General features: G+C 54.0%; 1 protein-coding gene across 2 annotated transcripts in view; it reads right to left on the reverse strand.

Moving 5' to 3' along the window:
- The window catches only part of CEMIP (cell migration inducing hyaluronidase 1), a 101840-nt gene extending 99269 nt beyond the window's left edge, over positions 1-2571 (reverse strand). For both annotated transcript variants that reach the window (XM_059858502.1, XM_059858500.1), the window contains exon 1: positions 2432-2571. The gene's annotated coding sequence lies outside the window, so the exon portion shown is untranslated. The remainder of the gene's footprint in view (positions 1-2431) is intronic.
- Between the last annotated feature and the right edge of the window lie 6367 nt (positions 2572-8938).

An 8938-nucleotide genomic window follows, 5' to 3' on the forward strand; every position in this document is an offset into this window, starting at 1 on the left:
GGGACATGCCAGTTGTTGGTATCTGACCCCAGAGGCTGCTACAAAGGACTGCTGCCTCTGGTAAAACTTTCCAGTCCCAAAATAAAATTAGGGCCTTCAGCTCTCATATGTGCCCTTGTGTTTATGGGACAAAAACCACTTTAAAAGACAAGTAAATGTAGAATGTAAAAGACAAGACAATGTAAATATTTACCACAAATGAGTACCCTGATAAAAATATTTCATACCATCAGTTTTAACTTAACTGTTTTTCCCTGGGCAAGGAAGGAGATTAAACTCTTCAGCCTGATGCATAAAATAATCTGTGCTGGCAGTGACGATGCCAGGTCACCAGGTAACCAACTTGTAACCTCACCCACCAGGTGAAGAATTATTCCTTTGGACACTTCCACTTTAAATCCACTATGAGGCACACCTGAAAAATGAAGCAATCAATTGCTTTCACAGCTGCACATGGCAGAATCATGCAATTAGATGAAGAGCATGTTGATTTAATTTTGATCTAGATAACCCTTTGCATGATAGAAGTGCTCTAGCCATTAAATATATTAGTGCCATCTCTTTGTAGAAAGCTAAAACATTACTTTGACAGAGTACTTCTGTTAACTTGGTCAACATCCACGTGAGCCAAAGACTATGGTACAATTACCATTACACTTTTCAGATTCACGGCAGGCACACAGGAAAAGCAGAGCAAAGCAACAGGAGATGAGCAATTCTCAGGGAAGACTGAATCTTTTATCCATCCACCAAAAGCAGTAACAGTACAACAGGTGCCATCGTACATGGGGAAATCTCTTTGGGCAATAGCTAACCCTGTTGTTCCATTCCCGTGATACTCCTGCTTATCTTCTGCTCTGGAAAGCTGATCCCCTCCGAGAATCCCCAACAGCTCCCAGGACTGCCTGAAGGAGACAGGGAAGGAGCAAACCGGTGACATTCCGAGCCCTCCATCCCGCAGAAAACTTGGGCAGGAGGGAGCGCGCAGCATGGCCCAGCTCTCCTGCCTCTAGCACGGGTGGCCGGGCGCATATTCCCCCCGGGTACCCTCCGCATCCCCCCGGGTACCCGCCGCCCCCCGCCCGGCCGGGCCCCGCTCCGCCCTGGGTCGGGCCGAGCTGGAGCTGTCCATGGTGGCTCCGCTCCCGCCCCCGCCTCACCTGTAGCGCCGGCGGACGGGGCCGCTGCTGCCCGGGCGGTCCCGCAGCAGCAGCCGCGTCTCCGGCGTGAGGCTGAGGGCGGCCGAGCCCCCCAGGGCGGCCGGCACGACCCTGCCGGGGGCTGCGGGGCCAGGGAAGCGCAGAGCCCGGCCGCAGGAGGCTGTGGCAGCGCCCCCGCCAGCAGCCGCCCCGTGCCGCCGTCCAGGAGGCGCAGGCTGAGCCCGCGGCTGCCCCAGCGCCTCTCTGGCCGTGGCGGAGCCGGCCGGGATGCAGCGTCCTGTCCAGGAGGAGCCGAAATGCCGCCGCAATTCACGCCCACGAACTTCTGCCCGGAGCCCTCCGTGGCAGCCCCCTCGGCGGCTAGCCCGTACAGGGAGCCGGTGGCCCGTGAGCCGCAGGGGCAGCGCTCCGAGCCGATGCCCATCTCCCCGCCGTCGCGGATGAGGATACACCGGGCCCGCAGCGTGATGGGCGGCCCGTGGGGGCGGTCGGGGAACACCAGCTGCCCTGGGGGGCGAGGGGAGCGGAGGGGCTGGGGGCGAGCACCGCCGGGCCGGGGGGTGCCGGCAGGCGCGGCCGGGACATCCCCGCAGCACCCGGGCTCGGGGCCCCGCTTACCTCTGTGGCGGATGACGAGGAAGGGAAGGCGGCGGAGCCCTCGGGGCGCACGGCGGGCCACGGGCCGGCCCGGCAGGTGTCGGAGCGGGGTCACCACGGGGCGAGGTGCGGGGCGGCGTCCGGGCAGGGTCCTGCAAGAAACGGGCGGCGGCAGCGGCGGCGGGGCCGGCGGGGCGAGGGGCGCGGAGGGCGCGGTACGGACCTGATGCTGCGGCCGATCGCTGCTCCACGACGCGTCCCGCGGCGGCACCGGGACCGTCTCCGGGTCCGGCGTGAAGGGCAGGAAGAGCCGCGGCTCCCCGGGGCTCCCCGCGGTCGGCGCGTCCCGGCCGGTCCCACAGCCGCTACCTGCAGCCCGGGGCTGCCGCCGGCCGCAACACGTGCGCCGCGACTTTGCACGGAGCCGCCAAAAGGCACATTTTGCTTTCGATGTTTTTTGTTTTCGTTGGGGCTTTTTTCGGTTTTGGGGTTTTTTCTACTTTTCCCCTCCACTTAACGACGCAACGGCGAAGGCAGAAGCCCCGTCCCCTCTCGGCGCAGCCCGGAGGCGGCGAGCAGCGCAGCAGCGCGGACAGAGGGAGCCGGCGCGGCGCGAACCCGGCGGTGCTCGACGAGCGGCCCCGGCGGTTCCAAACTTCGCTGCACACACTTACCTGTCCCGACAGCGCCGACCGTGGACTCTGCCCGCAGCCTCTCGGAGCTGCCGCACCGGGCGGGGCAGGCAGGGCAGGGGCAGGCAGGCGCAGGCAGCTCCCGCTCCGCCGCTCCGGCTGCCTCCCCTCCGCCTCCCTTTTTATATCCATCTCCCAGCCGCTGGCGGTGCCCGCACTGTTTACAGCGGCTCAGCCGCTGGCTCCTCCCAGCCGGGGACGTTCCCTCCAGCCTGGACGTATATCTACGAGCGGCGCCTGATGCCCCGCTGCCCGCACGGAAAGGTTTTCCCCAGCTCCGGGGGCGGCGGGCTCCTTGCCGGGCTCCTCCCGGGTCTGTGCAGACCCGCTGAGCCCCGAAGGGGCTCAACAGCCCCGTGCAGAGGATGCGGCTGGGTGCCAGCTGTCTCTGCAAGGGCAGAGGACTGAGGAACACCAGTCCCCAGCTCCCGATGTCCTAAACCGGGGCTTGGCATGCCTTGGCCCATCTTGGGAGGCAGCTGACCCCTCTGGCACCTTCCCGTGGGGGTGTTTCCCCCTGTGCTGTCCTGTGTCTGGCAGATCTATGGACGACGCGGTAACCCAGCAACTGCAAAAGCTCTCCTGACAGTGAGTGAGCAGAGAGGGATTGGCCTCTTCACCACCCATCAACCTGTACTCACAGTCTGCAGTGGGAGGAAGAGGCTTGGAAACTGCTCCGACAAGACACAGACACAAAAACTCCATGTGCTGGCACTGCCTTCCTGGCTTGGAAGGTTCCAGTCTCAGTGGCCATGGCACTTGTCACACCTGACACCTATCTCACCTGGCACTGACCATCACACACTGGCTTGTTTTCCATGAACCCCAACATCACGTTTTTTCATAGACTCTGAAATACAGCACAACTGAGCTTCTGGATGACACATAAACACAGGTATCTGCTTTACTGCAGCCACAGCCTCTCTCCCCCAGGGCTGTAATCCCTCCTCTCCACTCCAGAGCCCAACATCCCGGGAGGACCAGCCAGAAGTGGGTAGGCAAAAGTTCCAGCCACTGCTGCTGCCCAGGGCCAAAGCCAAAGAGGTGCAGAGCCACAGGTGCTGCCGGTCTGAGACATTTGTGTGCCATCATCTGGTCAAACTGCTCCAATCTGTCACCTCTGAAATTTATTCTGGTGCAGGATTTCTTCTGACAGAGGGCACAAAGACGCTATAGTCATGTTAATAAGGAGCAAGTGCTGTCAGGCAAAATATGGGAACAGACTGGAAGCAGAGGGGGTGGGTGAGGGGCACAGCCATGCCCCATGCTCCAGGCAGCAGCTCCAGTGAGGGAGCAACTTCCACTTGTGCTAAACAAAACCCATCCACTCTCTTATGCCCAGTCCTGGGACCCAGAGAATTTCTGAATCTGAAGATAAGCATCCAGCCCAGAAAAACAAATCCAGATAACACTCCCTTGTTTCAATACTCCATAAATACAGGGAAATGCTAGAGCTGCCACCTTTGCTACCAGCTGTTCATCTGTCATTTAGTGCTGGCACTTCTATTCCTGTCTCAAATAGCTTTTGTCATTTTCCTTCCAAAAAAGCAGCATTAGTCAGCATTGTGCCTCCTCCTTATCTGAATATGACACATATGAATGCAGGTCATGGGAACACAGAGCTCTTACCAGAAGTATCGGAGGCTTCACTCTGTTTTTTAAGAAAAATTTATCTACTGGTGGAAGTTTCAGGCAAGGCAAGACGAATAAGAGCATTTTGTCTTAAAATACACTAAATTCTCTGTACTGAATGTTGATAGAAATGCAAAGAGGACCTGAGCCTTTTAAATCTGCCAGGGCCCTAGAAATCTCATAGTTATTTAAAGTATTAAAAATAGTTACTTAAAGTATTTACTTCACGCAAAAAATTTCACAAACTTGCAAGCTAAATAAAAGATATCAACAATTTTAATCTAACATAGTAATATTTGAGGTAAATGGAAAGCACTTGGTTTGTGCTAAGCTTTGTGCAGGCCTTACAGAACAATGAGAAAAGCCAAAGTCACTCCTGCTTACCTGGGACTTTTCCTGAAAAAGCAACCAAAATCTTGAAGGTGTGAGTACTGTTTAAATCCATTAAAGGCATTTTCTCTTTTGGAGGAAGAAATAGACTAGTTAGAATTTTTTTTTTTTTTTTTTTTTTTTTTTTTTTTTTTTTTGAGGGAACTACTCTCAGGTGAAAGAGTTCAGTGCCATTTCACCCCATATTAAGTTTTCACTGGCCTGAGGAAGAAAATTTCAGACTAAAAGGGACTGAACCTATCACCTGTTTTCTAAAAATTGCTGTCTCTTTTTAAAGTAAACATAGAAGCCCCCCTTAACTATCTGTAGAGTGGTGCTTGGCAGCTAAACTCTTTCGCTCTTTAGATTTCATTTTTTCAAGCTGATTTCTGTTCTGCAGCAGCACCAGGATGAAGTTTACCCCACAGCCCTCTGTGACAGGATGCACCCACAGTGTGAGAATGCTCCTAAACAACCTCACACCTGCAAATGAGAAATCATGACTAACGCTCACTGCCTCCAGCATACGCCTGGTGTAACTCTTCCTCACAAAAATAACCAACCCGAGCCCTGCTCCGAGTGCTACTGTGGGTTATAAACTGCAGCTTACCCTCCTAACAAACAAAAATGGGTCATTTTCTGTAATGGGTTGCCAGGGACCAGACAACCTCGGCCGTCCCGTGTCTTGGCACGTCACAGTGCTTGTGATGCTTTGCCTACAAACACAGCTGGAGCGTTCAATACCAAATATCTATGGCTCAGATTTCCGTGGGAAGGCCAGGGCAGAGAACCAAGCCAATCTGAGTGAGCGGCCTGCGGGAATTGACTGGCAGGGCACGGACATCCCTGCCCAGGGACTCAGCTCTGGCGCACGAGTGCAGGGAGGTTCCTCTCTGATTTTTTCCCGGGCACACTCCCTCGCTGGGCGGTTTCCTGTTTCCTTCAAGAAAGGAAAGAGGAACGGAGGCAGCATTCCCTGGGCAGCACCCCGTTCCCACGGAGTACTGGAGGCGCCGCGGGATAACTCCGGCAGCGGGGGACTCGCTACAAGGCTAGCGCCAGCTCAGACCCCAGTGTGCGAGCCCGGAGCCCCCAGGGACACAGACACGGAGGGACACAGGAGGGGCGCACAGAGGGGACACACGGAGGCGGGGGCGAGACACACGGAGGGGACACACGGGGGGACACGGGAGCCGACCGTCCCTGCAGAGCCGCGGGCGGCCGGGAGGCGGCGCCCTTGCACAGCCGCTGCCCGCGGCCCGGCCGGAGCCCGCGCGGCCGCAGCGACCCTGCCCATCCTCCAGGGGTCCTGCCCATCCTCCGGGGGTCCTGCCCATCCTCCGGGGTCCTGCCCATCCTCCAGGGGTCCTGCCCATCCTCCAGGGGTCCTGCCCATCCTCCGGGGTCCTGGCCATCATTCACTGATCCTGCCCATCCTCCAGGGGTCCTGCCCATCCTTCTCTGATCCTGCCCATCCTCCAGGGGTCCTGGCCATTCTTCGCTGATCCTGCCCATCCTTCTCTGATCTTGCCCATCCTCCAGGGGTCCTGGCCATTCTTCGCTGATCCTGCCCATCCTTCTCTGATCTTGCCCATCCTCCAGGGGTCCTGCCCATCCTTCACTGATCCTGCCCATCCTCCAGCAGTCCTGGCCATCCTTCACTGATCCTGCCCATCCTCTGCCAATCCTGCCCATCCTTCTCTGATCCTGCCGAGCCCAGCTGTCTCTCAGCCCGAGCTCTAAGTTCCTGGCACAGCGCAGCACGCACCCACACCAGGCTGCATCCAGCAATGCCCAACCCTCACCTACCCTGCCATTCCTATCAGCCAGCACCAGAAACTGTTTGAGATACCAAACACACATCTCCTCCTTGTGTACCTACCAGTTTGTTCCTCTTTGGGCTTTATTGGCATTTTTCTTGGTTTAATCATTTGCTTCTGGATCAGAGAGAAGGTCTTGGGCTGCTGGCCTTGAGACAACACTCCCACATTCCTGAGGAGCTGGAGCATCTTGTATGGCAAGAACAGCTTCACCTTGTGCTGGATCACCTTGAGGGCACTGATGTGAGTTTTGAGCAGGTTGGCATTTTGATCACAGCTGCAAAACCAAGAGAGATTCCAGGCCAAGCTAGGTCCAAAGTTATCTATTAAAATATATCTGAAGGGTTTAAGGAATACTTCACTGGACAAGTGCTTTTTTTGTGGCTTCTGGCCCAGGGTCTGACTTAGCAAACTCCTCCTGTGATAACTCAAGAGAGAGCTGCTTCTGAACAGGCTGCAGGGTTTGTAAGAGCCCACAGTACCAGGAAGGGTTTTCTTACTGGGCAACAGTCTTTCATAATCCATGTCCCACGGTGAACTTCTGGGATTTGGGCTATGTTCTGAAATAATTATAAATACAGTGAACCTATTAAACATAAACAGCAAAGAATCCCAGAGAGTTTGTTTCCTTAAAATATATGTGTATAAAACTACATTTATAGATGTTCTGCTGCAGCCCTGGCTACAGATCACTGCAGCACTTTGACAAACACTGAATGTTTCAACAGGCCAAATCAAGAGATGTATGATAAATAGGTTTTAGGTAATGAAATGTAATAATGGTTTACATATAATTTTTCATTTAAAGTACTCTTTTCTTTAATGCTTAGGAAAACTCTCTTCATTATTCATACAAAAAAAGACTGCGCAGATTTCCCTCCTCCCCCCAAAAAAATGTTTAACCCAATCACCAAAAGAAAATTTACTATTCCGTGCTAATTTTCTGAAAAACATTTTTAAAAGTTGTTCAAGTTGTTATTCTTGTTAAAGACTTTTTATACTTGATTAAGGAATGAAACTTTTACATGCCCGCTGAGCCATTTGCACTTTTGGTCCAGTCCCAGGGTCTAGCACAGACTCTATTTTTCCAATAGATGTAAGTTGGGTTTAAAGGCTCCATTTTGCTTTCTAGCTGCACCTTGTCTCTGCCTGCTGATTAAAGCCATTAGTCTGGTGGAGCCAGGTGAAGCTGTGGTTGCTCAAAGGCCACAGCAACTTCATCCTGTTGATAAAAAGATTCTGTAAGGGACAACTGGGACTCTATGGAGCTTAAATTTTCTTCTAAAGCAGTGCCTCTATCCAGCTCTCCTTCCTCTAGGCCAAGCCCAAAGGTTCAATTTACACTCTGGGAATGGATCAATAAAGCAATTACATGCAACATAAGTAGGCTGGGACTTCACAATAAGTAGGGCTGCAAACACAAAAGAAAGCTCTGATAATTAAAAGGGACAAGGAACCCAAAACTCAGCGGCATACTGCCAGGAGTGTTTGAAATGGTGAATGTTTTAATGTAACTGCATACTGCTGAAGGCTGGAGGTCATGTCCTGGGAGCCCTGGAATGTGCCTGAAGCCTTCCCTTTCATTTCTAAGCAGACAACAAAAATTTTTAGACTGTTTTTCTATCTCCTAGAGGGGCATCCCAGATCAGCATATTTGAGAAGCTTTAGGTTTGTTATTTATTTGATTCAAGATTAAAGTTATCAACTTCAAGTAGTTGTGACTTGGGGTCCAGGGGATTGCTTGCCTATTGTAATTGTATTCCTTAAGTGTTCTATTAATATGTTGGAATTTCATGTATCAAAATGCTCATTCATGGCTATAACTCATCCCTGGAATAGAACAGTGTATTGGCTTAGTCCTAGCAGTTCTATTTTACAGATAGTCCACACAGAGGAGGACATTAGGCACTGCTGCCATTCCACTGGTCCTGGTCTGAGGCAAAGATCCAAAGGGCAGATCCAAAGCATTCCTAATGGCACTGCTACAGCAGAATCACTTGAAATATAAGTGATGTTAAATCTTTTAGCAAGTCTGCAAGTTCCAAGAACAAACTGCCATGAAAAACATCATTGAGGAGTAGCAAAACTGTGGATCGATGTCATCTTAGTTTAAAGCAGCTCTTAAAGTAATAAGGCCTAGAAACAAAAGGAGAAAATAAAGGGAAGACCCACTGCATGCAGTCACCTCCGAGGCACAGCAAACCAAGCCACCTATGTTTGCCTTGAGGTCCAAGTGTAATCCAGAGGCGTGTATTCCTTCCGCTGCTTCTCCTGATAGAGCAAGGCTGGGACCCAGCGGCTCCGCGCCTCCTCCTCTCCCGGGACAGCCCGGGCTGGCAGCAGGGCCCCCGCCCCGCCGGGGCTGCGGGAGCCGCTTCGGGCCCGGGCACGCCCCGAGGGGCTCGGACCGCCGGGGCTGCGGCAGCGCCTTCGCCCTCCGCCCGCCCGCAGCCCCGGGCCCACCACCACCACCATCACCACCACCGCCATCACCATCAGCCCCAGCACCAGCATCACCACCACCGCCATCACCATCAGCACCAGCACCACCAGCACCACCACCACCGCCATCACCATCAGCACCAGCACCACCATCAGCCCCAGCACCGCCACCGCCGCCACCCGCAGGAGCAGCAGCGGGGCCGAGCCCCTCCCCGCCCCCGCTGGG

This window comes from Haemorhous mexicanus, chromosome 13 (genome assembly GCF_027477595.1).
Source record: "Haemorhous mexicanus isolate bHaeMex1 chromosome 13, bHaeMex1.pri, whole genome shotgun sequence".
NCBI classification, from domain to species: Eukaryota; Metazoa; Chordata; class Aves; order Passeriformes; family Fringillidae; genus Haemorhous; species Haemorhous mexicanus.